This window comes from Haemaphysalis longicornis, unplaced genomic scaffold (genome assembly GCF_048455015.1).
Source record: "Haemaphysalis longicornis isolate Haplotype H1 unplaced genomic scaffold, Haemaphysalis longicornis Haplotype H1 scaffold_11, whole genome shotgun sequence".
NCBI lineage: Eukaryota > Metazoa > Arthropoda > Arachnida > Ixodida > Ixodidae > Haemaphysalis > Haemaphysalis longicornis.
In genome coordinates, this window is record NW_027526214.1 from 54,327,227 (window position 1) to 54,340,612 (window position 13,386).

Consider the following 13,386-nt stretch of genomic DNA (forward strand, 5'->3'; position numbering starts at 1 on the left):
CGCACACTTTTCTTAACTCTGAGAGCCACCGATGATGCAAGTTATAGGAGTAAGGTGCGGCCGTTGATTAGGTGTTTGGCCTCTATTCCCTCAATAGACGTCGTGCTAACTGTAGTTGTGTCAGGAATGCACCGTTGGGATGTGCGACACGCACATAATGGGCAGGATGTTGGGGATACGGGACATGTCCTTCCTCGGAGTAAAGGAGGCGTTTGGAGTTGTTTTATGGGGGTTCTCATCTGGCCTTTTGGATTTGCATTCTTATAAAAGGCTGGAGATTTCGTGTAATGGGTGCGACGTTTATGAACTATGAGATGCTTAGAAGGCTGCATTCTCTATGTTCTCATTTTCGGAGAGGCCTGCTGCGTAGCAATGCGTATTTAGTGAGTGTAGCAATGCGTATTGGCGTGAGCTTGAGCCGCCTATATAGTGAGGTGAGCGTTGTTGCTTCTAGTTCATCTCACAAAGTATGGACGCGGGGCTCAAGAAGTTTTCTCGAGGCGATTATTGGAGGTAAGGCTGAAGTAAGGTCATGCTTGGTTTTTGTCTTGTGGCCGAATTGTGCGGCCGAGTACGGTGTCGTGTAAAAACCCGGCTAAATTTCTGGTTTGAGAACACGTACATAACCCGCCCAATGCCCCGTACTTAGACAGGAAAAAAATTTTAGAGGATACACTAGAAGGTGTTGCAAGAGACGGGCGCGAGGCCGTACCTAGAGAAGGAATGCCTTGACAACTGAGCAGTCTTTTGGTGTGCTTAAGATTATTATACTTAGGTTTGGCCCATCGGTAACTGGTTGTTCATTCCCAGTGTGTTTTGTATCTCGATTAGATATTGACGTGTGTTGCAAGTTTCTTCGGGGCAGATTTAAACCGCAGATTTGTTTTTCAGGATAGCACTTCCCTGTCCGCGCTTGCAATAATGTTGCGTCACTGATGGCGGATTGAAGTGAGCGTTGTTGATGATGATGTTTGAATGTTAATCGCGCAAGGCCAACCAGGACAAAGATCGCTAAGACAATGTTTTCATGAATAGGTCAAAAATAAAATTGATTTGGGCGAACACAAGTAAAATGAATTACAGACTATGAGGGCGGCTGGTGTAAAAGGCCACGTAGACGACAAATAGCGGTTAAAAGATAAGGGGGCTAGTGTATGGGACCACGGGTAATTTTATGGGTGGAATAAAATGAGCTGTAGGAAGTGGACCTCTGACAGAAACTTATACGTGCGCTGAAGAGGAAACATGGCACCGTCTCCTAAAATGTATGACGGATGTAATGCAATAAGTTTTCTGTAGATTTACCTGAAGTGTTTGCTTCATGTGAAGTCGACTGCCTTGCATTGAATGAGGATGTGCATCATATATAGGCCCTCCCCACAACTGCCAAACAAGAGTTTTGTAGATCCAGTGAGCACGTGCGAATGTGTCACATGTGTGTGACCTATCCGTAACCTAGCTAACGTAACTTCAAGGTGTCCTTTGTATGAGTTAGTAGTGTATTGTCGAAAGTGTGGTTTTATTCTGTGTAGTTTGTCCGGACTGTTCACTCGTCTGCTTGCATTATTTTACGGAGTTATCTGATATTTTCACCAAGCCAATAACGATGCAGTTGTCTTGAAGGAGAAACAAGTTTATTGGAGCGAACATGTGCTCCCCCAGCAACTCAAAACAATACAGAGGTGGCGAAGCAGCGCTCAACAAAGTGACTTGCACAAGCGAGTGTCGTCGAATGGAATGCCGCGGCGTCTGCTCTGCAGGCTTTTATCTTTTGGCGCAAGTGTTTCGAGAACCGTCGATTCACATCCAGAACATTGTAGATCAAAGACGATTATTCTGGGCTAGTGATGTTCGAGAGAAACAGTCTGCTTATCCGATTGTGATAGCCCATGCGGCATAAATGTAAATAATGTAAGACGCGCTTCGTTTGGAACGCTGATAACACAGCCGAGCGTGACCCGGAAGTAAATACAAACAATAAAAATTTCACCATCTTCCCGTGCCAGAGGGAATTCCGCGTCCGGGTCCACAGCGGTGGCAAAGGCACGCAAGTGCTGTTGTGTTACAGTGAGTAGCCGGTAGTTCTCGAGGCGCCGAAACTCGTCCATCATGTTCTTGTCGATGTGGTCTCTGTGGTAGAATCGGTAGTCTTCGTAAGGTTTGGTGAGGTAAAGGTTGTTGACATTGGTGCACCGGCAGAGAGCCATGTACACGCCCTCCTCTTCGGAGCTTTGTTGTTGTTGTTGTTGTTCTTTCCCAAAATGGCGCATACCCAATCAGTGGATCGGCCAAACATCAGTTGCTAATTCGAATGAGGTTGCTGCCTAGGTGGATGATTCGAGGAAAGTTAGAATATTTTGGAAGTTTTTTCTTCTTGTTTTTGAGGAACCGAGATTGGAAATTAGTCAATATTGAAACAAAATAAATTAAGAAAGAAAGAAAGAAAGAAAGAAGAAGAAGAAGAAGAAGAAGGAGGAGGAGAAAGAGGAGGAGAATATTAATAATAATAATAGAATAAAAAGAAAACTGCAATGGAAACGTTTGGATGGCTCTGGTGAGGTTTCAGAATAAGATACGAATTAGGTTGTGAATCTTTTGGAATTTTCTATGAAGCGCAGAAGAGCAGAACAAACATCCCGGCGGCCATATCCAGTTTCTGAAGCCCCAAATTATAAAAGCACCGGCACTGATAATGCCAACCCCAGGCGATGAAGCGGCACCTCAAGGAGCTGACGTCTGAGGCTTGAAAATCGTCGACAGGACAAAAGGAAATGGTCGACAGACTCTTCTTCATTACAGTAACTGCACATGGCAGACTGCGCCAGACGAGACCTGTGGAGGTATCTGTTCAACTGGGGCACACGACATCGAAGGCTCGTTACTATCACCTCCAGGTCGCGTGAGGGGCACCAATTCGGTTTCCAGGAGAATTTTAGATGACAAAAATCTCGCAACGACAATAGGGCTGATTCGTGCTGCCTTTGCAGTTTCAACAATCTACGGAACCTTGCAGCGGCTAATAGAGGCGTAGTCTCAATGACATCGACAACAGGCCCGGAGAGTGCTACCATTGCCAGAGAATCTGCGGTTTCATTAAAGGTGATTCCCGCATGCCCAGGGACCCAAAGAAGGTCAACTTCAGTAATATGAGGTGGCAGAAGTAACCTAAACGTCCGTAGAACAGGTGAGTATTTCGGAGAAGTAAGAGCTAAGCCTACGGATAGGGAATCTGTAATTATGAGTGGAGACGATACCGATATGTCAAGCTTTCGTAGTGCCAACTTTGTCTTCTCGTTCTTCTTCTTCTTAGGCGGTTCCCCTACGGGAAGATGACGACGGTGGTTGAATGCGAACCAGCTCGTGATGGAGTCTTTGGTTGGCCAATCCCTACGGGCATCCTGCCACAATCAGCATCAGAAGCGCTGCGGACGGGGCTGGTTGAGCTGCACGGCGCGTGGGGCTTCCCGCCACAGCTTTCCCACGGGAAATTCAGCCTCCCCCCCTAAAGTTTTCAGTTCGTCGTTTCCGTTGACCTTCAGCTTCGTGTGCCTTCGTTGTATCAGTAGCTTCTTGACGTAGTTTGAATGAGTCAAGGACATAAGGCGCGTTCGTAGCACTTGCTCCTGTCCCGGACTTGTAACGTGGTGGGAAGAGCACCGCGTACCTCCCGTTGCGGCCAGAGAGTCGTGGGATCGAAACCGGACGCCGCTAACTATTTGGTTTTTTATAGTGTAGTATCGCGGAGCTGTGGATGTAAGGAGGAGAGTTGCGCATGCGCAGTGAGCGTGTGGACGGCGCCGCTATATACGACGCAGGACAAGGCGAGCCTAAGAAATGCTCCGCATTTAAAATAAACAAACCAATACATGGTTCGCGGCATTACCCCCCTCTAAGAGTGCATCGACCCGATGCGAAAATCAAAGACAGTCCGAACAAACAACAAAAAAGTCTGTCATCTTGCATAGTAAGGTTTCAAGCGAACCACGTGGACGACTTTGGGCCGCGTGCGTCATCGTGATGTTCTGGAATCACCATCGGGGATCACCTCGCAGGTTAGTTGACCTACACGTCGTAGAATCTCGTAGGGTCCGAAATACCATCGCTGCAGCTTCTCACTTATTCCGCGTGGACGGGTGGGAGTCCAATTCCACTTACGATCCAAAGGGTGGCACTCGGCGTCTCGGCGTCGGAGGTTGTAGCGTCCGGCATATACCAGCTGCTGGTCAATTGTACCAACTCGAGCCAGGTGGCGGTCCTCCTACCGACGCTCAAGGTATGCTTGTACGTCGCCGTTGAGGTCGTCGTCTTCTACGTGCGGAAGCATGGCGCCGAGCATCGTAGTCGGCCGTCTTCCGTAGACAAGCTCGAACGGCGTCATCTGCGTAGTTTACTGGATAGCCATGCAGTACGCAAAGGTGACATACGGTAGCACTTCGTCCCAAGTCTTATGTTCAACGTCGACGTACATTTACAGCATACCCGCGATTGTCTTGTTCAGGCGATCCGTTAGTCCTTTCGTTTGGGAGTTGTATGCCGTCGTTCTTCGGTGATGGAAGTGTTTGGGCCTGTTGGTTCATACTTCACACAAAAAACAGCGCTCAAGACGGGACAGAAGGAAGGAGGCTACACACACAGCGCTGTGTGTGTAGCCTCCTTCCTTCTGTCCCGTCTTGAGCGCTCTTTTTTGTGTGAAGTTATTCGGTGATCCGTGTGGCTGTACCGTAATATCTCTTGCAGCAGCTCCGCAGTAAAGGTTGTTCCGCGGCCCGTTATTAGAACTTCCGGAGCTCCATGTCACAGCACAAATTGGCTTATGAAGAACTTTGCGACTTCTTGTGCAGTCCCCCTTGGAAGAGGTGTGGTCTCTGCCTAGCGCGTCATGTAGTCTGTCGCTATAACAATCCACTTGTTTTTGGATCGGGATGTAGGGAACGGGCCTAGAATGTCCATTCCAATCTGTTGGAAGGGCCTAGATGGTACGCCGATCGGCTGCAGAAATCCCGCGGGTCTCGTCAGTGGCGTTTTTTGTCGCTGGCAGTCACCGCAGCTCCGGACGTAGTGGGTGATATCGAATGTAAGGCGGGGCCTGTATTTTTTCATCTTTATTTTCCCAATTGTGCGAGGTGTGCGGAGATGTCCGTAAGGCGGGTCTTCGTGACTCGCTTCCAAAATTTGGTCACGAAGATCTGCCGGGATGACAAGAAGATAATTTGCTCTCTTTTCGCGGCGGAAATTCTTCTTCGCGAGGATGGCGTTTTTCAGGCTGAATGCAGGTAAGTTGCGTTTGAAGGCCCTGGGCATGGTGACGTTGCATCTTTGGAGGTAGTCGATCATGACCCGTAGATCGGGGTCAGCACGCTGCTATGCGGCCAGGTCATTCTCCGTCAGTTCTCCGAAGAACGCGGTGTCTTCTTCGAAGTCTTGTGGTGGTTTGTCAATGGGGACATGCGACAGGCAGTCGGTGTCGGAGTGTTTCCTCCCAGATTTATAGACTACTGTAACGTCGAATTCTTGGAGGCGCAAGCTGCACCTACCAAGACGGCCAGAGGGGTCCTTCAAATTGGCGAGCCAACACAGCGCAGGGTGGTCTGTCACAACCTTGAATGGTCTTCCATAAACGTATGGGCGAAATTTTGAAATGGCCTATATATTCGCGAGGCACTTTTTCTCAGAGGATGAGTAGTTTCTTTCTTCCTCAGACACCACGGCTGGCATAGGCGATTACTTCCTCGCACCCGCTTTGCTTTTGTACGAGGATGGCAGCCAATCATATATCACTGGCGTCAGTGTACATTTGCGTTTCGACGTTTTCGTCGAAATTCGCGAGAACAGTCTGGATTTGCAGGAATTGTTGCAGCTCGCAGAAGGCTGTTTCTTGGGCTTTTCCCAGATGAAAGGGGTGCTATCTTTCGTCAAGCGGGTGAGTGGCTCAGCAATGAGGGCAAACTGTGCGACGAAGCAATTGTAGTATGCACATAGTCCGAGAAATCTCCGCACACCCTTCTTATGTTTTTGTCTTGGGAAGTTCGCTATGGGGGAAGTTTTTGCAGGATCAGGCCGGACTCCCGCGGCGTTTACGACATGGACCAAAAACTTGAGTTCCTCGTACGCGAAGCCGTCGTTTTCAGGCTTCAGCGTTAACCCTGACATACGGATGACCTCGAGTACAGACTGCAATCTTGCAAGGTGTTTGTCAAAAGTCCGGGAAAATACCACATCATCGTCGACGTATACGAGGAAGGTGTGCCACTTCGGGCCAGCTAGCACCCTGTCCATGACTCGTTGAAACGTTGCTGGCGCCGTGCGCAACCCGAACAGCATCACCTTGAACTCGTATAGGCCGTCCGGGGTTATAAATGCAGTCTTCTCTCGGTCACTACAGTCCACTTCAATTTTCCAGTAGCCGGTCTTCAGATCCATCGGTGAGAAGTACTTCGAGTAGCAGAGGTGGTCAAGGGCCTCGTCGGTTTGCGGGAAAGGGTACACGTCCTTTTTGGTGATTTTGTCCAGTCTCTGGTTGTCAACGCAAAACCTTATTATGCCGTCTTTTTTCTTCCCTAGTACGACCGACGCAGCCCACGGGGTTTTCGATGGCTGTATAATGTCGTCGCTGAGAATGTGGTCGACTTGAGTCCGGATGGCTTCCCGCTCGTGTGAAGATACGCGGTGCAATGACTTTCGTGTAGGTCGGGCCCCATTATCGGTTATTATTCGGTGCTTCGGTAGAGAGGTCTGACGTAGTTTTGAGTTCGACGAAAAATGCTCACTATAGTGATGCAGCATATCCAATAATTTCTTCCGTTTTCTTGGGGAAACGCCGGGTTCACGTTGAAGGGATTCGGAAGCTTGAAGGTATCTTCGTGTGCGCGTTCAAAGTTAGCAACCGCGATCACGTCACTTGCCTTTTGCGTTTCTTCAAGGAACGCAATTGCAGCGTCCCTGTTTAAATGCTGGTATTCCTCGCTAGAATTAATGACCAAAACTTTGGATTGACGTTGCGTAAAACGCGCAATGCCCCTTGTAGGGAGCCACCGCGGTCGAGGAGCAACCTATGGTCACTCTTTACGATAGCGTCGACGCCAGGAACCGCATCTTCACAGTAGATAGTGATCATCAAGATTGCGCGTGGTGGCAGTGTAACATGATCATCGGCGATCCTTAAAGCGGCACGGTGTTCGGGGTTCCTTTCCGTCGTCATGGAGTGATCGGTGGAAAAAGTTATGTACTTGGTCTGTAGATCAATTATTGCACCGTTGTCCATCAAAAAGTTCATTCCAAGAATTACATCGCGGGAGCAGTTAGGGAAAATGACGAACGCCGCAGGGTACGTTGTGCCGTCTACGCTCACGCGCGATGTGCACGTTCCACTGTGCGTCACGAGGTGGCCTCCTGCTGTGTGAATGTGCGAACCGTCGCATCTGGTCATAACATTGTTCAGCTTTGACGCATACGGTCCGCTCATGATTTAGTCGGCTCCCGTGCCTATGAGGGCGACTACTTCACACCCGTCGATGGACAGCTGAACGTTGGACGCTGCCTATTTCGAGTTCCGGGTGCCCCGTGGCGTCGTATTTCGCTTCTGCATGTTTACAGTCGGGCACTGTGCATCGTGGTCTTCGTTGTATAATCATCGGCAGGTTAGGTCATTTCGGGGACACGTCGCGCCTATTTGCTGTCGTCGTGGTCGGTAGTCACGTCAGGGTTAGATTGGGTCGTTGGGGTCGGGGCATGTCGTGAATCATGGTCTTCAGCGAGTCGCTGTGTCGTTTGGGGGTTTTCATTTTTCCGCCTTTCTTCAACTTTACCTCCCGAAGTTGCTGCTTTTAGTTTCCACCGCTTGGGCTGGGTCACCTTCCACGTGACAAGTCAGCAGTGCTGCGGCGGTTCGGTGACTGATATGGGTAGGGCGACGGGGTACAGTTGAAGCGGGCTGGTCCTCGGTTGGTGTAAGAGAGGTATTCTTCGATCTCAGCAGGGCGCTGGCCGTATCGGGGGCGTTGACGGCGAGCCCTCGCAAACCGAGCCTCTTGTAGGGACAGCGACGGTATATGTGGTCGGCCTCTCCGGAGTGGTAGCACAGCGGGCGATTATCGGGCGTTCGCCACACGTCGGTCTTCCTTGGCTTCTGGTATTGGTGTACAGGGCGTCGGGCGGGTGGCATTGGACCGCGGTATGGGTCCGCCTCTTGACGACGGGTTGGAGAGGGGGTGGTGGCGAAGAACTTCGGAGTAGGTCATCACTTTGGGCTGACGGGGTGCTTCTGAAGGCGTTGAAGTCCCCACTGCCTCTTGAACCTCTTCTCTGATGACATCAGTCAGGGAAGCCACTTGAGGTTGCAGCGTCGTTGGAAAAGCTTCTGAAGTTCCTCCTTGACCACTGCTCGGATGTTCTCGCCAAATGCTTCGGAGCTTACAGTTGCGGCGCCGATGATCTCCGAGAACAGTGCGTTGACAAGATGGTCGTACTGCCTCGTTCAAATTTCTAGGGTCTTCTCCATCGCGGCCGCCTCATAAGCGAATTCAGCCACCGTCTTCGGCGGGTTACGAACTAGACAAGGAAAGAGCTCTTGCATCACTCCTCGTATTAAAAACCTGTGCTTTGTTTCTTCGGTAATTTAGGGGTCCGCAGGGCGAAAATGTTCCTTCATCTCCTCAACGAAGATCACGACCCCTTCGTTGGGGTGCTGCGTTCGAGATTCAAGTAAAAGCGCAGCTCGCTCTTTTCTCCCCACGGTACTGAAGGGCTTAAAGAACTCACTTTTGAATTGAGTCCACTCGGCCAAAGAGCTCCCATGGTTCTCGAACCAAGATCGAGCAGCATCTTCTAAGTAAAAAAAGACATCCCTGAAAGTTTCTTCGTAGTCCCACCTGTTGAAGATACGGTTGCGCCCCAGCTTCTTCAACCATTCTTCGGAATCTTTAGCGGGGGCTCCCCAGAGCAATGGCGGTTCTCGGGGCTCCTGCAGGACGATTGGCGCAATTATTTCTTGCACCATGGTGTTGGTTGCAGCGTTCCTTCTCTTGGGCCTTTCTGGCAGAAGACCGAACTCTGCTAGCAATCCTTGCAGTCGGCGGCTTTCTCTGGTTGGACTGCCTTGGCGGCTTCCAGATGTCGTAGAGATCATGAAGGCTTAGTACCCCGCACCCTACCAGATGTCAGGAACCCAAGGAGGACACAGCTGTGTTGAAAAAGAAACAAGTTTATTGGACCGAATTTGTGCTCCCCTAACAACTCAAAAAAATTCAGAGGCCGCGAAGCAGCGGTCAACAAAGTGACTTGCACAGGCGAGTGTCGTCGAAAGGAATGCCGCGGCGTCTGCTCTGCAGGACTTTAGCTTTCCTCGCAAGTGTTTCTGAAACCGTCGATTCACATCCAGAACATTGTAGATCGCAAAATAGTATTCTGGGCTAGCGACGTTAGGGTGAAACAGTCTGCTTATCTGACTGTGATAGCCCGTGCCGCATAAAAGTAAATATTGTAAGACGCGCTTCGTTTGGAAAGCTGATAACACAGCCGGTCGTGACCCGTCAGTAAAAACTAACAAAAAATAAACAAACCCATACATGGTTCGCGGCAATATGTGTCTTTATGTTGCGTAAAGTACAATTGTTATTTTCACCGTATTTTTGGGTGCAGCACTGATGGACATTTCATTCGCCAGTTCATTTGCGCTGTGCACAGAGTGGCCTGGCACCTAACACAGCGTCACCTAAAGATTTGAAGAAAAAGCTGGTTTTTCAACGACTTGGCGGATTACAATGTACGAACGATGCTCAGCGAATTTGTATCGGTGATGGACTTAGGAATATGATGTTCAACTATCTGACTTACAAACAAAAAAACGTCATTAGCTTCTGCCGGAGAAATACTTGTCTTTTTATTCATGGTCCTGCCTGCTTTAAAATTGGGTCCTTGCGCAGCACACGACACCGCAGTGAAAGTGTAAAAGGTATCAGTGAAAAACTCTGCAGCCCATTATTTATCCTGCTGATACATAAAATGCTTAAAAATCCCAGTTGTTGGTGTCTTGGTTTTATTGCATTGTGAGAAATATCTGCAGGAAAGAAGTCCCTGTGTGATAGGAACAAGTCGTCCACTTCCTACAATTCTCCTTTTTCAATTTATGAGCCAAAGGCAGCCCCCACCTAACGTATACCTTCAGCCCCCACCTAACGTATATATTTCGTGTGAGTTGGCAGCGCACAATCAAGGATTCATGTGCAAGAAAACGGTGTTCCACAAGGTCGAATTCTAAGCTGCACTCTGTTCGTAGTTAAGATGAACCCCCTTCAGAAGGCAATGCCACGTACAATTTCTTATTCAATGTATGTATACGACGTCCAAGTATCTTTTAAATCTTGCAATATGTCCATCTGTGAGCTCCAAGTCCAGCTCGGTTTCAAAAAACTTGACAGCTGGGCAGACAAGAACGGTTTTAAACTTAACCCAGAAAAAAAGCACGTGTTGTCTTCTCTAGGAAGCGTGGGATCTATCCGCACCAACACAGTACTCTAATGGCGTTTTGATTCCTGTGAGGAAGTAACACATGTTTTTAAGTGTGGTGTTGGATGAAAAACTTACGTTTATCCTTCACATTTAACAACTGAAACATAAATGTCAAAATGGTTTCGACATTCCTAAAATCCTGTCGCACCAGTCCTATGGAACGGACAAGCTACTCCTCACGTATTTGCACAAGCCTTGTGCGGTGTCGACCGGGCTATTGGAGTGTTGTGTAAGGGGTCAGCCACGAAAACAGCATTTAAAATGCTTGACCCAGTGCTTCACATGGGGCTTCGCCTCTCTTGTGGCGTATTCCGTACGGGCTTTGTACAGAGTCTATGAAGAATGTGACAAATGGTGCTTATCACACCAGCGAACCCACGTTGAGTTGTTATGTGCCTGTAAAATTTCATCTATGAACAACCATCCTTTTAAACCGGTTTTAATGATACGTCCACATCGTACCTCTTTTTAAATCGCTGGTCCATTTCTGTTCCCTTCTCGCAGAGAGCGAGGGACGAGGTGACTATTCATGAGGTCTCCTTCTTTGATACATTCAAATCATCTCACTCTGAACCTATAGCTCCCTGGCATCTTAATCATGTGTCATGTGACTTGTCTTTCTCAAAATACAATAGCTATAGGACACGAAGAAATGGGATTTTGCAACCTTTTATGTATCGGCAGAATAAATAAACAGCTGCATAGTTTTTCAGTGATGCATCTAAAACTTTCAATCTGGTGTCTTATGCTGCGCATGAACCCCATTTAAATGCATAGATAAGCATGAATGGAAACACAAGTATTTTTACAGCAGAAGCATATAGAATTTTGCTGGTTGTAACTCACATAGTTAAGGTTCATATTCCTAAATCCATCGTGTATAGAGATTCGATGAGCGCTGTCCGTACATTGCCGTGCGGAAAGTCACCAAAGACTGCGTCGGTAATCTTTCGGTGAAATGAATAATGCTGGCGTATTCCTCAAACCGTAGAGTTACTGTGTGTTGGGTGCCAGGCCACTCTGGCATTGGCGGAAATGAACGGGCCGATGAAATGGCAGCCAGTGCTGCACCTAGAAACACAAAAAACATAACAACATTACCTTACACAGACCCCAAGCCACACATTAGACAGCAACTTCATAAAACTTGGCAAGCAGACTGAAGCGAACAACCAAACAACAAACTACACGGAATCAAACCACACTTGGTACAATACACTACTGACTCACACAACAGGCAAAATGAAGTTGCCTTAGCTAGGCTATTCACACGCGACACACTGGAATCTGCTTACAGGATTTACAAGACCTCGGTGTAGCATGTGCGGGGAAGGCCTATTTGTGATACACTTCCTCATTTAATGAATGCACTAGACATTACACGACGCAAACACTTCAGAGAACTGTACAGACAACATATTTCGTCCCATTCGTCATAATTTGTAAGAAACAATGCCATGTTTTCTGTTCAGCGCACGTTTGGGTTTCTTTCAGGACTTGACTACTTACAGCTCATCTCATTCCACTCATAGTTTTACCCCTGCTTCTATACGCCGGCTACTTTATTTCTCTTTTAACCACTCTTCGTCTTCATCATGGCGCTTTACACCACCAGCCATGCTCATCGTCTTTATTTGATTTTATTCCTGTTCCCTCTAACAATTTTAACAGTCATCAAAACTTTATGAGCGCAACGTTCTTGGCCCGGCTCATGCGAAGCGCGTCGACAACAGGCGGATTCCCGTGGATAGCTTACGCGAGACTATCCGCAAAATAGTGAGCGAGGAGCTGCGGAAATTTCCAATGCCGCCACAACCACAAGTCGTTTTCCTCACCGACATCGTTTGAGAACAGCAGCAAGCGCTGGAAACTCCATCCACGCCCGAAGCACCCCGTGAGCCGCAACCCATGGCCTACGCGGCTGCTGTCCGACGACCTCGCCCACCTGTGCCTATAGTAACGAAGCTACGTACCCCCGCTCCTCGTCGTCAGTCCGACGACCGTCGGTGCAACGGTGTCGTGGGTGCGTGTCGGTCCAACGAACACTGACGTGTGCAAAACACCCAATTATAATCCGCTGTGTTACCACTGTGGAGAGGCCGACCACATGTACCACCGCTGCTCCTGCAAGAGGCTTCGCTGGCTAGGGTTCGCCGTCGACGCACTACGCCCCCGACTTGGCCAGCGCCAATCCGAGATCGAAGAATACCTGTCCAACACCAGCCGTTACAAGCCCGTTTCAACCGTTCACCATCACCCAACCCATACCAGTCGCAGAACTGCCGTAGCAATCTGAATCCGCTCGTGGAAGTTTCCCACGCAGGGGAAACTAAAAGCAGCAACTTCTGGAGGTGAAGTTGCACAACGGCGGAAAAACGAAAACCCTCGAACGACGCCAGGACGCACCAAACACCGTGATTTACGACATGCCCTCAGCCGGACCACACCATTCAACCCTGGGTCACTCTCGAACATGACGATACCACACGGCGCACCGCGTACCCGGCATGAGCAAGCCTGCCGCTGAAAAGACGGCAATAACGACGACGCATAGTGGCGAACCGTCAAGACGCACAAGCCGACATACGACACCCCAACACACCCGGAACTCGAGAAAGGCGGCGACTGACGTCCACTTGTCCATCGATGGCTTTGATGTAGTCGCCCTCATAGACACCGAAGCGCACTACTGGGTAATACGCGGAACATTCGCGTCGATGCTGAAGAAAGTTAAAACAAGATGAGACGGTTTGCATATACGCACAGCAGGAGGCAATCTCGTAACGCTAAGTAGGACGTGCACATCACGCATCAATTTCCCTAATTGCTCCCTCGTTGTAATTCTTCGAATAGACTTTTTTTACAGAAAGCGCGGCAATA